The following is a 23106-nucleotide window of genomic DNA, read 5'->3' on the forward strand; positions in this document are numbered from 1 at the left end:
TTGTTTCCCAGTTTAGGGAGGGTAAGGTCTTCCAACTCCCGCATCTGGGAATTAGTCAGGGTTTCGATGGGAGGCGCATATAATGTAGAATAGTATTTAGCAAAGTTAGCGTTTATCTCTTTCTGGCCCATATATTATTACCTTGGGTTTCTTCAATTTCAACTATGACTGTTTGTTGTTTCGGTGGGTTAGCAAGCCAGGCCAGCAGGGCACCCGCCTTATCTTCCTCTGTGTGTTGTTTAATTAAGTATTGGCTATAGTCGAAGCATGCTGATCTCGTGTTTGTTTCAGTTATTTTTGCGTTGGTTTCATTTAACAGGGGGTCAATGTCTGGGTATTCTGGGCGTCTTCGCTCGATATCCCTAAAGGAGTCTTCCAGTCTCCGGAGTTCCATTTGCAAAGGCTTTTGAATCCCTATGTTCTCGTTAATGCATGTGCCTCTGATTACTGTTTTGAACGTCTCCCACTCAATAGATCTGGAAGATGCCGTCCCTGTGTTTTAAAAAACAAAAACTTGTCAATAGTTGTATGAAGTAGGTGTTTAAAAGCTTTGTCTTCCAGCATTTCTGCCCTGAGGCGCCACGTTGGGATTGTCGGTCTCTCTCTACCCCAGGCCAACGAGACCATCAGAGGGTTGCTATTACTTCACTTTGTATTTCAGGGGAGGTTAAAAAAGTGTCAAGCCTAACATGTAAATCGTGTACTGATGAGTAAAATGAGTTGTCCCCAGTGTGCGGGTTGAGTTGCCTTCAGCAGTCTCCCAGTTGCCAGTGTTGCTGCCAGTCTGTGAACAATTTGGCGGTTTTTAAAGTCTGGGATTGTGTTAAAGGAGGATGAGATCTATCCAGATTAATGTTTGCTATACAATTGAAGTGCACCCCCGAATATATTTGGACCTGCTAGGAGTGGACCTATTTCCAGGGATAGCTTGTTAAAACATTTCCCTTGTTCTTGATTTGGTGCATATATACCACCTATAGCTACATCCTTTCCCTCCAATCTTCCAGCTACTATTACATATCTCCCCTCTTTGTCTATGATCTCGTGCAGTTTTTGGAAGGGCACACCAGGACGGATCCACAGTAGCACTCCTCTTGCAAATGCTGAGTAATTAGTGGCGGTTATATGGCCTCTCCATCTCTTTTTAAGGGCTTTAACTTCCTGCTCGACTAGGTGGGTTTCCTGTATTAGAGCTATATGTATCCCCCTGCGCTTCAGTTGGCTATACACCTTGTACCTCTTAGACATATTATTTAGGCCCCTGACATTCCAGGTGATTATTTTATACTTCGTGGTCATTATCTTGGTTTACTTGCATGGAGCGGCTGTGATGCATACTCGTTCTCGGGCGTTTAAGTTTGTGCTTTGAAAGGGTGTTTCTAGTGTGAAGGCCATCAGATTTATTAATGGTGAGTGCATGAGTTATTCCCTTTTCTAAATTAGTAAACCGAACTCCCAACTCCCTTTCCCCAGGACCGGTGACCAGAACTTTCCCCGTCCAAACCATTACAACTTTTCCTAACATCCTATAGGTGGGTGGCGCGCCAGAGACCAAGAGCCTATGCCCCGGGCCATTCCCGGGACCCAGGTCAATTATATTAGCTGCCCACGGGGTTCCTATTCAAGTTATGCTGCTTTCAACAGTTCTTAGTTTTGCTTCTCCCCCGTGGCACCACAAGCTGGTTACATTCGTATCAGTGCTCACTAGACCACATCTTTTTAAAGATCATATAATATCTTCCGATGATCTCGGGGTCACTTTGGGCATACTGGTGAGGGTGTCCGGTGAGGAGATTGAGGAGCCTCCACAGCTCGAGTCATGGTCCGAGGCATTTCCAGAGGATTGGGACAAGGGGAAGGCTCCTCCGCTCAGTGCTGCAGCAGCGTCCACTGCTTCTCGCATTTCTTGGAGCGTTTGGTGTCTCGGGGGAGCGACATCCGTACTTCGTTTAGTGGATCTGCTGTGCTTCCTGATGGATGTGCGAGGGACTTTGCAACGAGGGTTGGAGGTGGTAATATTCGTGGACTCCAGCCAGTCCCAGACCAGTTGTGGTGATGTAAAAAAATGCGTTTTGCCCTCATACTCCACTCTAAGTTTGGCCGGGAAAAGCATTGCGTATTGTATTCCGTTTTTGCGTAATATGCATTTGGAGTCTTTAAAGGAGGCCCTTTGTGCTTGCGTTTCTTTTGTGAAATCTGGGAAAATCATGACTCGCTGATTTTTTAGTGTAATTTCACCTTTTAAATGGGTTTGAGCTAGAATGTAGTCCCTGTCTTTAAAATGAAGCAGTTTCGCCACTATTGGTCGTGGTCTCATTCCGGGGGAGGGGGTCTGCTAGGAACTCTAAGGGCTCTTTCTATTCCAAAAAATGGTGAGATGCCCTCTGGGGCCACAGTTTCTTTAAGCCATTTCTCTAGGAAGGATTCCATATTCGCTGCCGATAATTCCGCTCCCTCTGGCAGACTGATCAGTCTAAGGTTGCTCCTACGGGCACGGTTTTCAGCATCTTCAGCCCTTGTTTCCAGAGTTTTTACCCGAGAGGTAAGTTCCATGAGTTCAGTGGTTGAGGATTTCTGGGTTGAGGTTAGTTGCTCAATCGCCTTCTTGTATGTTCCCACTCTTTCCGTAAGTCTACGGTGGTCATCCCGCAACAATGAAAGGTCCACAGTCAAATTTTCTGTCTTTTGCTTGAGGGCTTCACGAAATTCCCTTGTAATACTGTGACTAGTGTTGTCTCCTGGTGTATTGAGCTATCCTGGGAGTTTAGTCTGGGGGATTGCTCAGGCAGCCAGGTTACTGTGGTTTCTTCCAGGTCGTGTCCCTCACGTTTTTTCGGTTTACCCATTTCTCTGCTTCTGTGGTTATTCACAAAGGAAAAGTATTTTCGTCTGTTAAGTTCAGGGCCTTATTAATCCTGCGTTTTGTTGGAGTGAGCCCCTCTGTTGTTCTGGAAATGCGCCATAAGGTGTTAAAATGGGAGAGATTATATTGTTGTGAGGGAGGACTTATTACCTATTTCCTTCCCATTTTAGTTAAGTCTCAATCAGAGGCTTAGTGCCCCCGGATGGGGGGGAGGAGGTTCAGGAAGCCACTGGGTCTCGTGCCCCCGGTTGTTCGGGTGGACGCTGATTCTCCAGTCAACAGTCGAGCGCACTCCCCCCACTCCCTTGTTGAAATTCGGTGGTTCACGAGGCTTCCCTTAATTGTGGGTTTTATTCAGAGGGAGAGTTAGGTTTCCATGTTAAGGCATACATTTATGTACCCGTGGGGAGGTCAGCTCCTGCAATTCCCAGCATCTCGCCATTGTGGGGCCGCAGGCCGCAGCGCCGGACGCAGACTGCTCAGCTTTAGCTGGGTAAGTCGTCCCGCTCAGGCTCTCCCCCGCTGCTGCACCGTCCTCTTCCTCCTCTTACCGTTTTCTGTCTTCCATTTCCTTCGGAGGAGGTGAGAGGGCTCGCCGCTGTTATCGGCCTGCCCAGGGGAGCAGCAATTCAGCCTCCGTGGCCTCCGACTCACTACGCGCACACCTCTGAGTGGAGCGCTCTGTTGGACCAGCGCCGAGACGCGGCCGCCATTTTGCTTTCAAGCGGCCACGGGGCGAATCTCCGATTTCTCCCTCGCTGCCGCTCGGCTTTCGTGGGCGTCGTCCTTGCAGGTGCTATGATCTTCATGAAGCGGAGGTGTCGTCGTGAGCTCTGCTCTGGGCTTTTTTAGCTACTGGAATAGCTGGGCTCCGTTCACGGCTCTCGGAGCGTTGCGCTAGGCGTGCGGCTTCATCGGCTGCAGGACACGCCCCCAGAAACAACAATGTTTTGTCATTCTTGGCTATGACAGTCATGACATTTTGACAGCCTATATGCTGCACAGTGTAAATAAATTGTTTTCTGTGAGTGTCACTTGTGTCATTGTGTTGGTACTGATCCTCAGCATGACACTACCTGTGACATATCCCTCCTTACGTTCACATCTTATGAGTACCTCATTTGCAAGACATGAATTTCACAGTGAATATCTCAAAATGATAAAAAATTACTAGTATATATTGAAAGTGCATTTGTCATGTATATTTACATGTGCACAGGACATGAGGGTGAAAATGAGAAAAAGAAATGTCAAACAGTGAAGGGGGTCAGTCATGGTGGATATAATCATTAGAGTAGCTGCCACAACATCTGAAGCCTAAAGTCCAGTGACATCCTATCATGGAAAATGGAAAGTGGTTGAAGAACAGTCAACAGAGTGAATCTGTGGCACACAAACGGGTTCCATCGGTAAGAGCTCACTCGGGAGCAGTGGATGTTGTCTTGTATATTCGCAATTTGTAAGTGTGTAGAGTGTATATAAATGTGTGTCCGCTGTGTGGTTTTTGAAGCTCACCAATGTGGTGCTGTGTATTACTGTGGCAACCCCCGACTGCTGTGGTTCATGATGCTGTTGGAAGACCACCATGGCATGACCGCCATACCGATTTTCAAATTGTGATAGGGTTCTGTGGTAGGTTGACTGGCTGGCGGTTCCGGTGATCCAATCACCTTTTTCCTGCCCTCCCAAGTCCAAGCAGTGTTGTTTTTTTTGCTGTCTTTTGGAGGACTTGGCTGTGTGACTCATAATACAGCGAGCTATGAGACTGCCAGTATGGTGGATGTTTGGTAGCCGCCACCATGGCGGTCTGGCGGTCCGACTGCCAAAGTCGTAATGAGGCCCAAAGTCTGGTTTGTGACAATGAGAGCTGTCAAACAGATCCCGCTGTCAGAAAGCAGACTTGTCATCTGTCTTCCCTGCACACCTAATGGTTAAAGTCACAAACCCTCACACTGACAGTTGAGGGTTCTACTCCAGGTGTGTCCGTGATCATTTCCTTAATGTCATTTATTTTAAACTTCAAAAGTTTAAGGTTCATACCGAAAGGTGATGTCACTCTTTTTAATTGACAAATACATTTTTCTTTCAAATTTGTCCAGACATATCTCATTCTAAGTATATCAACCATCAAAGACTAAATAAACTCTCCATCTCCATCTCTCTCGCTCTCTCTTTCTTTCAATCTCTTTCTCTCACGCACACACCCACTTAGACCCTTACATACCAATTCACAGACCCACTCAGACACTCACACACCCACTCACCGACCCACTGGGACCTTTGTGCACCTGCTCACATGCCCACTGAGACCCTCATGCACCTACTCTCATCCCCACTCACAGACCTACTCAGACTCTCACACACCCACTCACAGACCCACTAACACCCTCATGCAACTACTCAAAGACCTGCACAGACATTGACACACCCACTAAGACACTGATGCAGGCATTCTCACAACCCAACAAAAAATCTCACAGCTACTCTCACCCCCAGAAAAACATTTAGCTTTGTCCAGACACAAAGAAACACCCAGTATAAGCCAAAACAAAGCTGCTTCAAGGTTACAGTGACACATCCATTATACAAAAAAGGAAGAGAAAACTCTGTGTAGTTCCCAAGTTTAGGTAGAGAACAGCTCCAGTAAGGAACACTCTGCAATGCCAGTGACACAGTCCATAGCCAAAATATTGTGCCTGGAGTCGTGTTTATATTTTGTTATTTTACAGCTCAGCAAGGATGGCACAGTGTCAATCCTAGGCTTAAAGATTTTGCTGTACAAATGGCAAAATAATGTGTTCCTATCTAGCTCAGTGTGGATAGCACTGTGCTGATCCTATGTTTAAAAACTTTGATAGATAAACAGACATTTGAGGTGAGCAAATCTAGAGTGTCACTGGTGTTGCAGAGTTCTCCTTACCGGAGCAGCTCTCCACTTAAACGTGTGAACTACCCAGAGTCCTCTCTTCATTTTTTGCATAATTTATGCATCACTTTAACCCTAAGGGGCATTTTCTTTTACTTATACTGCGTGCTCCCTTGTGTATGGACAAAGCTAAACTTCTCTGAAGAGCTATAATGATAGTGAAAGGTGTCAGGGGTTGCTTTTACTCATTCCAGGTTGGCTTGGATAGCATTTTACCTGTTCAAAGCCCTAATACTGTGCCTGGAGTGATGAATGTGTTTTGTCATTTTACAGATCGGTGAGGATGACACTGTGTCAATCCTATGCTTAAAGATTTTGCTGTACAAATAGCAAAGGACTTTCTCCCTATCTAGCTCAGCGTGGATAACATTGTGCTGATCCTATGCTTAAAAACTTTGCTAGATATAAAGACATTTAAGTTGAGTAAATTTAGTGTGTTGCTGGTGTTGCAGAGTTTAAATGACCATTTTGACATATGTATATATGTATATTACCTACTAGGTAGTTACAGCGAGGACTTGGTTGCTATATAAAAAGCATGTTTTTAACTTGCCTATATCTTTGGTGCCTATATCTTTGGTGCCGCTTGACAAATCTTCGCAAAAATTACCCAAAAATATTGCCAGTCCCATCAGCTGCAGCCTGGAAAGTTTTGGGGTGATCAGTCCATGGGATAAGAAAAAGGGGGTGTCCCAAAACACGTTTTCCACATTTTTTTTCCATAAGGATTTTGAACAGCATCCTGGGGGCTTTTGTATAAAAAGAACAAGGGGGGCCTCTTGCCCGCCCCCTTCTGCCCTGGGGACCGCACCCTCCCTGGGGCTTATTAGTTTTAGGTTGGGGGGCACGTGCCTCCCGCTGCCTAAAGGGCCACTCCCTGGGGTTATGTCCAAGTTAGAGAAGCCCCCTTCTTGGAGCTATTGATAGCCCTGGTGACTGCCACCCCCCCAGGCCCAGCTCCTGATATGTCCCTGAGTGCCCAAACCCGGGACTTAGCTGTTTGCTGTGGCTGTGGTTGCAGCTCTGCCTTAAGGCTTCCCTCGCAGTGTCAGGTAACCCAAAGGGGCGTTTTGTTATTAAAAATGTGTTTTAAAAAAATACATATATAAAGGGCCTGATTTAAGGAAAGTGGTACTTTACCGAGTTTAACTACTTATAAAAGAGTCAAACAAGACCCCCATTCTCCTATAAAATCTACTCCACCAATATCTCTTCAACCTGCTTGACGAAATATGTGCACTATGTCCATTTATTGAAGAAACAAATTCTCTGATACAAAATTTAGATAACAAATGGTCTCAAATGGAAACAAGAGTTTCTGCATTGGCCCAATGTGTTAGTGATGCACAGGATGAAGCAAACAAAATTGCAGTTTTGGAGAAGGAAATGGCAAATTTGAAAGCACTCTCTGAGGATTTGGAAAATAGAAATAGATTAAATAATCTTCACCATTCTGGATTACCGGAAGGTCTTGAAGGAAATGATTTGTCTTTATTCTTTGCTTCATTTTTGCCTCAGTTAGTGGGCTTACCATCTTCTACAATATTAAACATTCAAAGGGCACATCGTTTAGGCCAACATCTCTAAAACTATTCTTCTTCATCGAAACCAAGAGGAATGATAATTCACTGACTTATTAAAAATTCTTAACGCTGCAAAGTCCAAAAAGCATATTTCCTGGCAGGGAAGCAAGATCTTCATTTTGCAAGATGTTTAAAAAGCCACAGCAGCCAGAAGGAAAGAGTTTTTGGACCTTCATCCACAACTTTGTTCTTTGGAAGCTCGTTTTGGGTTATTTCATCCCTGCCTTTTCAAAGTGACATATCAAAATAAAACATCTGCATACACTTCCACAACAGATCTTTGAGATTTTCTATGTATGTATTCTATAAGTTCAATGGAAACAGCTGGTCCTTCTACATGTTGATTTAATAAGTAGTCTTCATCTAACTTGCCCATCATAAACTCTCAATTACTAGTTTATAATTGTTGGTCCTTCGTTTGTGGTTTACATGTTTAGGGGGTCATTACGACCCCTGCGGGAGACGATAATGTGGTGGTAGTACCGCCAACAGGCTGGCGGTACTTACTGCCACACTATGACCCTGGCGGAGATGCAATGGTAATACCGCTGATACCGCCAGGCTGCCGCCAGCCTGCAGCCTGGCAGTCCCAGAGGTTGTAATCCACCAGGGTAGAGCTGCCCTGGGGATTACGAGTCCCCATCCACCAGCCTTTCCATGGTGGTAAACACTGCCATGGAAAGGATGGCGGTATGGGAGACTCGGGGTGGCCCCCAAGCGCAGCCCCATTGGGCATTCCACTGCCCGAATTACGGGCAGAGGAATGCGCGACGGGTGCTGCTGCACCAGACGCACATCAACATTGCTGCCGGCTCTATTACGAGCCGGCTTTAAATAGTGGTGACATTTCCGCTGGGCCAGTGGGTGGAAACACAGTTTTGGCATGTACTGTCTTTTCATTTTTCTCTGATCTTCTTCCATCTTTTTTCTTATTGTTTTCTCCTCCCTCCCTTTGATTAACTTGTTCTTTAATTCTTCTATGTTTCTCGAGTAGAATATTTTTCAAGACCTTTCAATTGTTAATATGGTTATTTGTTGTAACATTCAGAGTTATTTCTTGGAATGTCAAGGGTTTTATTAAATCAATAAAAGGCAGAGCATTTTATCTCATTTAGCTAAATATAACCCAGATCTCGTCCTTCTACAAGAGACCTTTCTAACTGAACCTGAAGCACAGAAACTTAAATGCGAATGGGTGGGTAATGTTCTTACATCTCCTGCATTGGCAAAGAAAAATGGAGTAATATTGCTTTGTCATAAGAAATTATCAGTGACGGTTGTTTCTCAGGAATCTGATTCAGATGGCAGGTGGCTGTTTGTTACACTAATTGTTAGTGGGATTACATTAACAATTGGTAATATTTATGGTCCTACTCAATCAAACTATTTATTTTGGCCTATCATTACTAAACAATGTATGGAGCATTATGACGATGTCTTTCTCCTAGGAGGGGAGTGTAACCGCATAATTGATCATTTTATAGATCCACAATCCACAGTTAAATTTATACCTCATAAAATGCACAGTTTATATCACTCCTGTTGCAATGTAATTTAGTTGAGTCATGGAAAACATGTAATCCAGATAATAGGGAATTTTAATTTTACTCTCTTCCACATGGCTCCTTATCTAGACTTGATCATACTTTTATTTTAAATTACTCTACCAAAACCTTATTAGTTCCACCATTGAATCTATTGTCATATCTAATTGGGCACCAGTTATTACAGACTTTGATTCACTTCCAGTACATCCCAAATCTAATAGGTGGAGATTTAACAACTGTCTTTTGCTTGATTCTACTTTTTCCTCATCTTTTATTGCTTTTGTGGAACTCTGTTATCTCCCTTCAGTTGCTATGGGATTCATTTAAAGCTTCAGCACTTGGATATATTTTTGATTTTGTTTCTAAAAAGAAAAAAGCTTATAACCAATTTCTAATATTAATCATTAAGGCCCTCATTATGAACACGGCGGTAAACACCGTCGACCGCCATGGCGACGGCGAACAGAAACCTGCCACATAATGATGCAAAAATCTGAAACCGACAAAAATCTCCCTGCCACCAGTCACGGACAGGACTTTGTCGTCGGATATGCTGGACCTCCCACCCCGCCACCGCCGAAGCACACAAACTCCCCACCCTCCAAATAATGATGCACAAATCACCACGGCGGTCAGTGGAAGTCGAACGACCAGTGGCGGTACAGACCGCCACGGCCGGCAAGTGGACCCAACAGTAAGAAATGCACACATTGGCAAGTTCGAAACCCACACACCTGACACACATCCACAACACTATACAGCACTCACAGACACATCCCACACTCCTTTGCAATGAAATTAGGACAACTGATACAGAGAACCCCAGTCGCAGACACCGAACACCACAGTACACGATGCATACACCCAACCACACAAGAGCACCCTCACCTAGATCCACATAAGACACCATTCACAACACACACCATGGCACCCCCCAAACACCCACGCTTCACAGAAAAGGAGCTAAGGACCATGGCAGATGAGATACTGAAGGTCAAGCCAGAATTATTCAGGGCACAGGTCCAGCACACACCCATCGCCAGGAAAATGGAGCTATGGCAGACAATAGTGAACAAGGTCAATGCAGTGGGACACCATCCATGCACGAGGGATGACATCCGCAAGAGATGGAACAACCTGCGTGGGAAGGTGAGGTCCATTGCATCCCGGCACAACATTGCAGTTCAGAAGACTGGGGAAGGACCTCCACCAACACCACCCGACTACACAGATTGGTAGGAAAAGGTATAGGCCATCCTGCACCCTGAGGGACTCACTGGACTTACTGGAATAATGGACTCGGGTAAGTCATCTACAATTACCCCATATCCATCACACCTGCGATGCATGCATCACCCCACCCCTCCAACAGCCACCAGGACCACTACCCCACCCAGCCCACATTCATAACACCCAGTTACCCTGCATGCCCACAAACCCACTAACAGGCCCACATCCCTCCCCCTGTGCACAGGCACCTACCCCTGCAAGCAATCACAAAGGCACTACACCACCCACAATGCACCTCAACATCCTAAGCAAAATGTAATGCAAACCTCACAAAGGCACCCTGCATGGCCCCAAAGTGTAGAAACCTGCACAAAACAGCCCAGACTTGTGCACCCTATCCAATCATGCAATTGTAACAGACATGTCCAATCCCCCAACTGACACCACCACCCATGCCACCCTGACGGACAGAACAAGGTGTGGCAGTGCCCCACAGGGACACAGAGGCACCACCAAGGACACTGGAGACGGAACCCTGGACATTAACAAACACCCTGGCCCCTCACACAGTCCTGGACTGTCACCATCCAGCAGCCCCACCCAGGACACCACTGACACCCCTACCACCCAGCTAACAACATCAGCCCAGGGCAACCGTCCCCACACCTGTGTGTCCAGGCCACAGACTGGTGGAACACATGGACAGAGGCCACAGTCACCCCCTACCAACAGGCAGGAAGATGATGGCCCCAGTACAAGTGGTACCGTCAGACCTGTGCAGGGGACACAGGCACAGGGGGCTAGGCCCACTGGGAGGGCAGCAGTGGTCCAGGGGGGAGGCCACAGGTTGGATGCTGCAGCCCAGGACGTGATCTCTGAGGTCCTGGGAGCATACCACAATACCCAGGACAGATTGACCCAGATAGTGTCCACCATGGAGCAGAGTCAGAGGATGCAAGTAGCACACCACAAAGAGGCCATGGAGCTGTGGAAACTGCACAATGCCACAATGGCCACCATAGCAGTTGCACTGCTGCACCTTGTTCCAAAACAGCCTGAGGCCCCCACAAACCAGGAAGCCCCTACTACAGGCCAAGATACAGACTGGGCAACAACATAAGCAGCAGCAACTGGACGTGTGCCACCATCTCAGGACACACAGGAGACCTGCATCTCAACCCGTACAGGCCAACACCATACTTGTGCCACCATCTCAGGACACACAGGAGACCTGCATCGCAACCCATACAGTCCAACACCAGGCACCCAAACATTCACTCAGGCGAAGATATGGGACAGGAACACCTGCCAAGACCAAGGCCCCTCAAAGAAGTGACTCTGGCAAGAACTGTCCTCCAAGTGTCCCACTGAACCAACGACCAAACCGTGTAAAAACAATACCAAACACTGGAAATGATAGATGTACATACCACCACTGCCAACAAATTCTGCGACCATCTTGTCATACTGTACAACCACCAGTAGCCCACTCCCATCACTGTAATCTGCATGATGTAATCCCTGCACCAAATAAAACACCAGTTCACCAATTACAATGTCCCCTGTCATTATGTCGAAACAAATTGAAGTATGGATGCAATTGTATTATAATCATTTTTTCTTATCTGAGTAGCAGAAATTGCACCCCACACATACCATGTGGTTGTGCCAACAGAATTGTAAAACAATATTAACGTACTGTTACGTGCCCTATACAGACCTGGTCACAGTAGCAATGTCTATTGTCCCAACAACCCCCTAGATGAAAAGGCACACTGACAGTATGCCGCACAGACAGCAATCTCATCGATTAGTCCCACATAGTTATTGGAAGTAGAGTTGTATCAGTTGGTTCCTGGAATGTACATCTCCCCCCTCCTCATCATTACCATCACTCTCATCCCCTCTCTGAGGAAGCAGGTCTGGATATGCAGCACCCTCCTCCTCCAAGACGGGGATAGAATTTCTCACAGCCACGTTATGCAGCATGCAGCAGACCACGACTATTCTACATACCTTTTCAGGCTCATAGGCCAGGGATCCGCCAGAGATATGTAGGCAACGGAACCTAGCCTTCAGGAGATCTATTGTGCGCTCTATCACCCTCCTAGTACGTTTATGGGCCTCATTGTAATTCCTCTGTGCATCTGTCCTAGGATTCCTCACTGGTGTCAGGAGCCAACGCATGTTGGGGTAGCCAGAATCACCTGAAAAAGTGGGCAAAACAGGACTGGCAATGACAACCCTCAGTGGCAGATGCTATGTGGCAATAAGTGTCAGAAACACCTACCTATAACCCATCCTCTGTCCCCTTGTAGTTGTTCCATCTTGTGTGGCACACTACTGTTACTTAGCACAAAGGAATCATGGACTGATCCAGGGAACATGGCATTCACATGTGAAATGTACTGGTCTGCAGTACACACCAATTGAATGTTCATGGAATGAAAGTTCTTCCTGTTTCCATACACCTGTTCACTGACTCTTGGGGAGATGAGAGCAATGTGGGTTCCATTGATGGCACCTATCAGATGGGGTATGTTGGAAAAGGCATAGAAGTCCAACTTGATGGCAGGGAGGTCAGCACTTTGGGGAAACCTCACATAGGACTGCAGGTGTCATACAAATGCATTCAGGAATCTGGACAGTGTAATGCTAAACATTGGCTGTGAAAAAGCTGCACCCATGCCCACTGTCACTTGAAATGAGCCCGTGGCCAGGAAATGGAGTCCGGAGAGCACATGCATTTCAGTAGGGATGGCAAGCTGATTACGATTAGCAAGTCTCAGTGCTGGATTGTCAACACCAGCGCAGTACGCGCTCTATTGGCAACAAAAATGCAAAAACCCTGTACTCTCAAAACAAAGTAATTTATGCATTGTGATGATATGTTGTGGTTTAACATTTTGCATTGCAGAGTTCAATCCTGAAACCTTATTTTTAATATGCTTACAAATAGTGTTCCTTTGCAATGCATTGCTGCAGGTTTTCAGAGTGTGTTAGGGTGCGGCCCCTTTCCAGGGCCTTTCAGAGACTTTCCCTGCAACATGCCTGGGCGTGGTTCTGGGCTGGGCCAAGACTCTATAAAAGAGAGCCAGCCCAACTGCTCCCAGTGCTCACTACTCAGAGGTCCCGGTGCAGAGCAGCAGCTTCTAACTGAGCTCCTGTCCCGGCGGCCTATTTTGATCTTCCAGTCTTCTGCCCTAATCCTTCATTGGTGATCATTGTTCCAGGCGGTAAGACGGTGGTTGGACTGTCCCGACACCGTTATTTCGAATTTTCATATTCTTGGTTTAAATTCTTAAATGAGTAACAGATTACTTGCGCGCTACCATTTCTTGACATTTACATAGTAGTTTACAAATAGGCAAGACGTGTGATTTATTTCATAAAGGTTTGACTTTGTTATTCATTGCGTGCTACCATTTCTTGACATTTACATGGTGGCTTAAGAATTGGCAAGATGCGCAATTTGTTTTATGGTGTTTAAACATTCTTGTCCATTGCGCGTTACTATTTCTTGACATTTACATGATGTTTTACGAATTGGCAAGACGCACAACTCGTTTCATGAGCATTTAACTTTGTTGTTCATTGCGCGCTGCCATTTCTTGACATTTTACATGGTGGCTTAAGAATCGGCAAAAGAAGCGCGATTCGTTTCATTGTACTTTGATCTTGTTATTTATTGTGAGCTGTTATTCCTTGACATTTACATCGTGTTTTACGAATCGGCAAGACGCGCGATTCGATTAATGATGATTTGACTTTGATATACATTGCGTCTACCATTTCTTGGTATTTTACATGGTGACACTCGAATTGGCAAGACGCACGATTCTCTCCTCGAGTTTAATTCATGTTGTTTATTGTATGCTACTATTCTAAGATATTTATTATGTAATATTCGAGTTGACAAGTTATGTGATTTGTTTCCTGAATCCATATTGTGTTATTCATGGTGCACAATCCTTTTATGGTGTTTACTATATATATATATATATCTGCAATATGCGCAATTAGTGTTGAACACAAAAGGCCAGAGTTTCTAGATGCAATATTGTATGGTCCTAGTATACATTCTCAAAACAGGATTTATATGACTGGTTTAAAATTTAGTCAGAATGTTTTTTCTGATTCTTATGTAAAGGAAAGTACTTGAATAAGAAAGTTTTCATTTAATTCATCTTGATTCCCCTACAGGTATCCGGCCATCTTGAAACTTAGTCATTTTAAACTTAACTCTTAGATTGTTCATGTTTTCAGAGTGACTAGACTTAGACTCATAGTCTAGTATTGATTTCAGGAGATATAGTTTTCATATTGTGTGTTCTAACCTTTTTCTTAATACAGGTCTCCTTCCCAGCTGTTCCCTTCCTAATCCCCTCTTCCCCTATTGAACTCTCTCAGTCTCTGTGATTTATCTATCAGAGTCTTGGAGCTGTTCAGTGGTGGACGTGTTGGGAACGTGCCCAGACCCCAAGGATCTGGTGACTCTGACATGGATCCAATAATGCACAAAGTTCATGAATAGTAGCACAAGTCAGTAATTGATAATGATGTGATGCTCCACCATGGTCCGCAAATCAACAAGTGGTCTGTATACCGATGGGGCCCTCCCTCACCACAAGGGCCTGTACCTGGGAGGAGTTGAGAACACATGTGAGGAACACACATACTTATGCCCACAATGTTTCCTATTCAGCACTGCTGGCATGATTGTCGATGACACATATGCATTGTATGTGTGACACTGTAGCAACATGTCCACAATGATACATCAGGACTGTTCAGGTGACCAAATGTATATTGCTTCATGCCTACGGGTGTTTGGGGACAAGAGGGCTTGCATGGGGCAGATGAGGATTTAACAACTGCATAGTTAAGGCCAAAATGTCTGCCTCCTGTAATCCAGAAGTGTTGTGGTGGAAGTGACCTCATACCGCTAGCGGTTGATGTAATAGCGTAAGGCGGTGTTTACCGCTGTGCGCAAATTCATTGGTTGACATGGTTGTCAATGGTTGTCAATGGGTATACTTAGCGTATCTTAATCGCCGTCGGAGGTGACGGTGCACACCACCGCGGTGCGTACGCTAACTCATCACCCCAACGTCACTTGACTCCGGGATCTCATACATGCAGGTACCCCACTGAGTGTGCTGCTGTGTCCTGTTTCTGGTCATGGAAATGGCATGTGTGGCAGGGGAAAGGGCCCCGGCCTTCACTTGCGAGGAATTGGAGAAGCTCGTGGACGGCGTCCTGCCCCTGTACGCCAAGCTCTATGGTCAGCCAGAGGTACAGGTGAGTAGGAGGATTGGGGCATGGATGTGTGTAATGGTGGTAGATTGCTGTAAACATGTGTGCATGTGTGACACTGTATAGTCCAGGGTTCCTGACATGCTGCGTGTGTGTGTGCTGTTATGCTGTTATAAATGTACGTTCCATAGTGGACGTATAGCCAGCTGTATGTAGTGTCCATTGTCTGACCTCTGTGTTCCTTTTTATGTGTGTCCCATATAGGTCAATGCCCATCAGAAGAGGGGACTTTGGCAGGCCATTCCCAGGGAGGTGTGGACCCTGGGGGTCTACAACCAGCAGAGCACCCATTGCACGAAGCAGTGGGAGTACCTACGGTGCTGGGGAGGAAGATCTGCGAGGCTCAGCTGGGGAAGTCCTCCCAACGAGGAAGTGGTGCCCGTCTAACAACGCATTCTGGCGGTGGCGTACACGGACCTGGATGGGTGCTTGAAGGCTGCACAGCAGTCACAAGGGGGTGAGTACAAAAACCATACTTTGGCTCCTTGATGGATGTGTGTGTGTGTGGTCGTATGTATGCTGTCTAGTGGCAGGGACTCTGACTGATATCCATCTGCATAATGTCCCCCGTGGGGAGTAGGGTTATGAGGCTCTGGTCTGCAGGACTTCAGGCCCTTCAGTTCGGGGGGATGGCTGTTGAGCAGGGTTGTGGCCACTAGTCAGGGGCATAGCCATGTTTTTAGCGGCAAGTGCAGCATGGTTTGAAAGTTGCAGGGTGGGTGTATGTGTGAACCAGTTATGTACCTCCATTCAGCTAATTAGAATTGTCTCTCCTGTTTTGTCTTCCCATCCCTGTTCTCTTGTGTTGTCTGTGTACATCAGCTTCAACTGGCGAGGGAGCTGAGGCACCGGTGAGTGGGGATGCGGCGGCCCATGGTTTCACGGAGGCAGAGTCGTCTGACACCAAGGGGACCAGTGAGTTGGAGGACGAAGGGAGTACCACAGGGAGGCAACTACCACTGGAGGTAGTGACTCTGATACCTCCTCCGATGGGAGCTCCCCGGCTGTGGCGGACCCTAGTGGGCCCACCCATTCTGTGTCATCATTCCGCCACCCCCGTACCATCACCGCCCTCCCATATACTCCCCACAGAGTTGCCCATGCCCGCTCTCCCAGAAGGGTGGGTGTCTCCTGTGCCCCAGGCACCTCATCCCCTGCCCCAGTCAGCCCTGCTGCCCTCACGGAGGAGGCTATTGACCTCCTGAAAACCCTCTCTGTAGGGTAGACAACCATCGTCAATGCCATCCAGGGGCTAGCATCAGAGGTGCAACAGGCCAATGCCTATCTGGATGGCATTCGCAGTGCCATGACTGGCCTACAGAGATATTTTCAGGCTCTGGCCTCCTCTTTGATGGCAGCCAGTGTCCCGGGTCCTTCCGTCCCCCTTCCAACCACCTCTATCCCTTCAAGCACCCACTCCCTTTACCCGTCCAAAGCACACATTCTGACACGCAGGCACACACTTCAACACACAAGAAGCACATTTCAAAACACAAGCACCACACCTCTCACCACAGGCATACACGCATCCAACATACACAGGCACACACACCAACATCCACTTCCCCCAGTGTGTACGCATATTCTGCCTCCCTGTCTGTCCCCTCTACATGCACACCCAGAGGCACTGCACCCTCATTCAATGTTGCTGACCCTATTCTTGCTTTCACCACAATATTAGACTCCATTCATGCACCCCAGACACCACACATGCGCTCACCACAAAGACTTTAGTTGACACATGTAAAACACTCACCAGACTTGCAGACACCCAGACAACATACATTGTTGATTACCGGAGCAGCTCTCCACTTAAACGTGTGAACTACCCAGAGTCCTCTCTTCCTTTTTTGCATAATTTATGCATCACTTTAACCCTAAGGGGCATTTTCTTTTACTTATACTGCGTGCTCCCTTGTGTATGGACAAAGCTAAACTTCTCTGAAGAGCTATAATGATAGTGAAACGTGTCAGGGGTTGCTTTTACTCATTCCAGGTTGACTTGGATGGTATTTTACCAGTTCAAAGCCCTAATACTGTGCCTGGAGTGATGAATGTGTTTTGTCATTTTACAGCTCGGTGAGGATGACACTGTGTCAATCCTATGCTTAAAGATTTTGCTGTACAAATAGCAAAGGACTTTCTCCCTATCTAGCTCAGCGTGGATAACATTGTGCTGATCCTATGCTTAAAAACTTTGCTAGATATACAGACATTTAAGTTGAGTAAATTTAGTGTGTTGCTGGTGTTGCAGAGTTTAAATGACCATTTTGACATATGTCTATATATATATATATATTACCTACTAGGTAGTTACAGCGAGGACTTGGTTGCTATATAAAAAGCATGTTTTTAACTTGCCTATATCTTTGGTGCCGCTTGACAAATCTTCGCAAAAATTACCCAAAAATATTGCCAGTCCCATCAGCTGCAGCCTGGAAAGTTTTGGAGTGATCAGTCCATGGGATAAGAAAAAGGGGGGGGGTCCCAAAACACGTTTTCCACATTTCTTTCCATAAGGATTTTGAACAGCATCCTGGGGGCTTTTGTATAAAAAGAACAAGGGGGCCCTCTTGCCCGCCCCCTTCTGCCCTGGTGACCGCAACCTCCCTGGGGCTTATTAGTTTTAGGTTGGGGGGCACGTGCCTCCCGCTGCCTAAAGGGCCACTCCCTGGGGTTATGTCCAAGTTAGAGAAGCCCCCTTCTTGGAGCTACTGATGGCCCTGGTGACCGCCACCCCCCCAGGCCCAGCTCCTGATATGTCCCTGAGTGCCCAAACCCGGGACTTAGCTGTTTGCTGTGGCTTGGTTGCAGCTCTGCCTTAAGGCTTCCCTCGCAGTGTCAGGTAACCCAAAGGGGCGTTTTGTTATTAAAAATGTGTTTAAAAAAAATACATATATAAAGGGCCTGATTTAAGGAAAGTGGTACTTTACCCAGTGCAGCTACTTATAAAAGAGTCAAACAAGACCCCCATTCTCCTATAAAATCTACTCCACCAATATCTCTTCAACCTGCTTGACGAAATATGTGCACTATGTCCATTTATTGAAGAAACAAATTCTCTGATACAAAATTTAGACAACAAATGGTCTCAAATGGAAACAAGAGTTTCTGCATTGGCCCAATGTGTTAGTGATGCACAGGATGAAGCAAACAAAATTGCAGTTTTGGAGAAGGAAATGGCAAATTTGAAAGCACTCTCTGAGGATTTGGAAAATAGAAATAGATGAAATAATCTTCACCATTCTGGATTACCGGAAGGTCTTGAAGGAAATGATTTGTCTTTATTCTTTGCTTCATTTTTGCCTCAGTTAGTGGGCTTACCATCTTCTACAGTATTAAACATTCAAAGGGCACATCGTTTAGGCCAACATCTCTAAAACTATTCTTCTTCATCGAAACCAAGAGGAATGATAATTTTCTTTCTTCAATTCACTGACTTATTAAAAATTCTTAACGCTGCAAAGTCCAAAAAGCATATTTCCTGGCAGGGAAGCAAGATCTTCATTTTGCAAGATGTTTAAAAAGCCACAGCAGCCAGAAGGAAAGAGTTTTTGGACCTTCATCCACAACTTTGTTCTTTGGAAGCTCGTTTTGGGTTATTTCATCCCTGCCTTTTCAAAGTGACATATCAAAATAAAACATCTGCATACACTTCCACAACAGATCTTTGAGATTTTCTATGTATGGATTCTATAAGTTCAATGGAAACAGCTGGTCCTTCTACAAGTTGATTTCATAAGTAGTCTTCATCTAACTTGCCCATCATAAACTCTCAATTACTAGTTTATAATTGTGGGTCCTTCGTTTGTGGTTTACATGTTTAGGGGGTCATTACGACCCCGGCGGGAGACGATAATGTGGTGGTAGTACCGCCAACAGGCTGGCGGTACTTACTGCCACACTATGACCCTGGCGGAGATGCAATGGTAATACCGCCGATACCGCCAGGCTGCCGCCAGCCTGCAGCCTGGCGGTCCCAGAGGTTGTAATCCACCAGGGTAGAGCTGCCCTGGGGATTACGAGTCCCCATCCACCAGCCTTTCCATGGTGGTAAACACTGCCATGGAAAGGATGGCGGTATGGGAGACTCGGGGTGGTCCCCAAGTGCAGCCCCATTGGGCATTCCACTGCCCGAATTACGGGCAGAGGAATGCGCGACGGGTGCTGCTGCACCAGACGCACCTCAACATTGCTGCCGGCTCTATTACGAGCCGGCTTCAAATAGTGGTGACATTTCCGCTGGGCCAGTGGGTGGAAACACAGTTTTGGCATGTACTGTCTTTTCATTTTTCTCTGATCTTCTTCCATCTTTTTTCTTATTGTTTTCTCCTCCCTCCCTTTGATTAACTTGTTCTTTAATTCTTCTATGTTTCTCGAGTAGAATATTTTTCAAGACCTTTCAATTGTTAATATGGTTATTTGTTGTAACATTCAGAGTTATTTCTTGGAATGTCAAGGGTTTTATTAAATCAATAAAAGGCAGAGCATTTTATCTCATTTAGCTAAATATAACCCAGATCTCGTCCTTCTACAAGAGACATTTCTAACTGAACCTGAAGCACAGAAACTTAATTGCGAATGGGTGGGTAATGTTCTTACATCTCCTGCATTGGCAAAGAAAAATGGAGTAATATTGCTTTGTCATAAGAAATTATCAGTGACGGTTGTTTCTCAGGAATCTGATTCAGATGGCAGGTGGCTGTTTGTTACACTAATTGTTAGTGGGATTACATTAACAATTGGTAATATTTATGGTCCTACTCAATCAAACTATTTATTTTGGCCTATCATTACTAAACAATGTATGGAGCATTATGACGATGTCTTTCTCCTAGGAGGGGAGTGTAACCGCATAATTAATCATTTTATAGATCCACAATCCACAGTTAAATTTATACCTCATAAAATGCACAGTTTATATCACTCCTGTTGCAATGTAATTTAGTTGAGTCATGGAAAACATGTAATCCAGATAATAGGGAATTTTAATTTTACTCTCTTCCACATGGCTCCTTATCTAGACTCGATCATACTTTTATTTTAAATTACTCTACCAAAACCTTATTAGTTCCACCATTGAATCTATTGTCATATCTAATTGGGCACCAGTTATTACAGACTTTGATTCACTCCCGGTACATCCCAAATCAAATAGGTGGAGATTTAACAACTGTCTTTTGCTTGATTCTACTTTTTGCTCATCTTTTATTGCTTTTGTGGAAGAATTCTTTAACATCAGCGAAAACTCTGTTATCTCCCTTCAGTTGCTATGGGATTCATTTAAAGCTTCAGCACTTGGATATATTATTGATTTTGTTTCTAAAAAGAAAAAAGCTTATAACCAATTTCTAATATTAAACATTAAGGCCCTCATTATGAACACGGCGGTAAACACCGTCGACCGCCATGGCGACGGCGAACAGAAACCTGCCACATAATGATGCAAAAATCAGAAACCGACAAAAATCTCCCTGCCACCAGTCACAGACAGGACCTTATCGTCGGATATGCTGGACCTCCCACCCCGCCACCGCCATCATTGAACTTTGTGATCAGTTGGAGCCTGATCTGATGCCTGCCATTCGCAAAAACTATAACATACCTCCCATCGTTCAAGTCTTGTTAGTACTACACTTCCTGGCCACTGGGTCCTTTCAGAGTGCAGTGGCCCTAACTGCAGGGATGTTTCAGCCCATGTTCAGCCTGGTTTTGAAGAGTGTACTGTCTGCATTGTTGAAACACCTGGACAGCTACATCAGATTTCGCTAACATGTGGATTTGGCCTATGTGAAGGCAGAGTTTTATGCAATGGGACACACCACACATGTGGTTGGAGCCATACATGGCCCCCATGTAGCCTTGGTTCCCTCCAGTGCCAATGAACAGGCATACAGGAACAGGAAAAACTGCCACTCCATAAATGTTCAAATGGTGTGCCTGGCAGACCAGTACATTTCACAGGTCAGTGCTAAGTATCCAGGATCAGTCCATGAATCCTTCATCATGCAGAACAGCAATGTCCCACTGCTGATGACACAACTCCACACAGAGATGGCCTCGCTTGTTGATAAGATACAATGAAGTGTGTGTTTGCAATATATGTCTCCTGCCATCACAATGTTGCATGTCACACATATATGTTTGTGTTGTTCTACCACATTGTTCACAGGTGACTCTGGCTATCCAAACCACCCTTGGTTGTTGACACCAGTGAGGTACTCAACCACGTCAGGAGAAGTTCGCTACAATAAGGCCCACGGGAGGACAAGGCGTGTCGTTGAGCAGATTTGTAGGCTTCTGAAGGCAAGATTTAGGTGCTTGGACATATCAGGAGCAGCCCTTTACGCACCCAACAAGGTATGTCAAATAATAGTTGCCTGCTGCATGCTCCACAATCTTGTCCTGAGATGACAGATACCATTTATACCAGATGAGGGGGAGCCAGCAGAACCTGTGGATGGAAATGCAGATTTGCCAAGTAATGAAGAGCCAGAGGAAGATGAAGCAGGAGACTTTAGGGCAGATCTTATCAATCAGTACTTCAACTAACTAAAAGGTATGTGAAGCTGACATAATGTTGTGAGATAAATGTGTATGCTAAAGTAGATGGGTAGCATGTCACCTCCTTTATTTCATCACCTGTGGGGTTTTGATAGCTCCAATGCCTATGAGTGAGTTGTGCATGCAGACTGAAAGTTTGTATTGTGTACAGGACAGAGTGGTTTGTAGAATCATGTATTGTTGTAGCAGATGTAAAATCATACTTGTGATTTGACGAGTGTATTCTGTTATGTCGTATCTCTTTTCTCTATCCATCACAGATTTGTCTGGATCGTGGTTGGCTCATCATCCTTGGCAAATGACAGACAGTGACAGAAGCAGATGGGAATTGCAGACATACATGAGAAGTGGACATGGCTGAAACCATGTACTATTAGTTGTGATTATGTGGAGTGTAACAAACATTGTTAGACTGTCAGGACACTGGGGTGAAAAAGTGTGTGTCCTGTCAAGTTCATCTGTATGGTACAGGAGGTTGTTAAATGGTGTCATTTGTCTCTGGATATGTGTCTGGCAAATCTGTAAATGTAGGACCATAGCCTATCCTATCACAATAGTTTTTGTTGTATTTAATCTACCTTGAACCTAGCTGTCAGTGTGTTCCTACTTTGCAGCCCAATGTCCATGTCACTGTGGGCTAACATGGGTAAATGACAAGCCTAGAGGTATGTGACCAATGTAAGTGAAAGGTTCCAGGTCTGTGGGCATCAGTACTGATCTCTTTTCTGTACCATTGGATTTGAATATTTGGAAGCTGTGGTATGGGTATGTGATAAGGCTTTACCAGGTGATAGAAAGGACCAATCTGTGCGCCTCCTGCCTTTTTGGTAGACTAACAACACTGCCTTCTATATCCTATGGTTTAGCATTGGGGAATACCTTAGCAAACATCCTGATGCTCCCCTCAGTCATTTTCTATGTGCTGTTTGCATATCTACTAATGATTGTGTGTAGTAGTTTACAACTTTTTGGGAATCTGTCCTGTTACTATCGTATTGTAATGAGTCTCCTGCTGATTGAGTCCACGTTTGATGTCCATAACAATGGGTGTACAATACAGAGGGACATATTTACACT

Source organism: Pleurodeles waltl, chromosome 3_1 (genome assembly GCF_031143425.1).
Source record: "Pleurodeles waltl isolate 20211129_DDA chromosome 3_1, aPleWal1.hap1.20221129, whole genome shotgun sequence".
Classification (NCBI taxonomy): Eukaryota; Metazoa; Chordata; class Amphibia; order Caudata; family Salamandridae; genus Pleurodeles; species Pleurodeles waltl.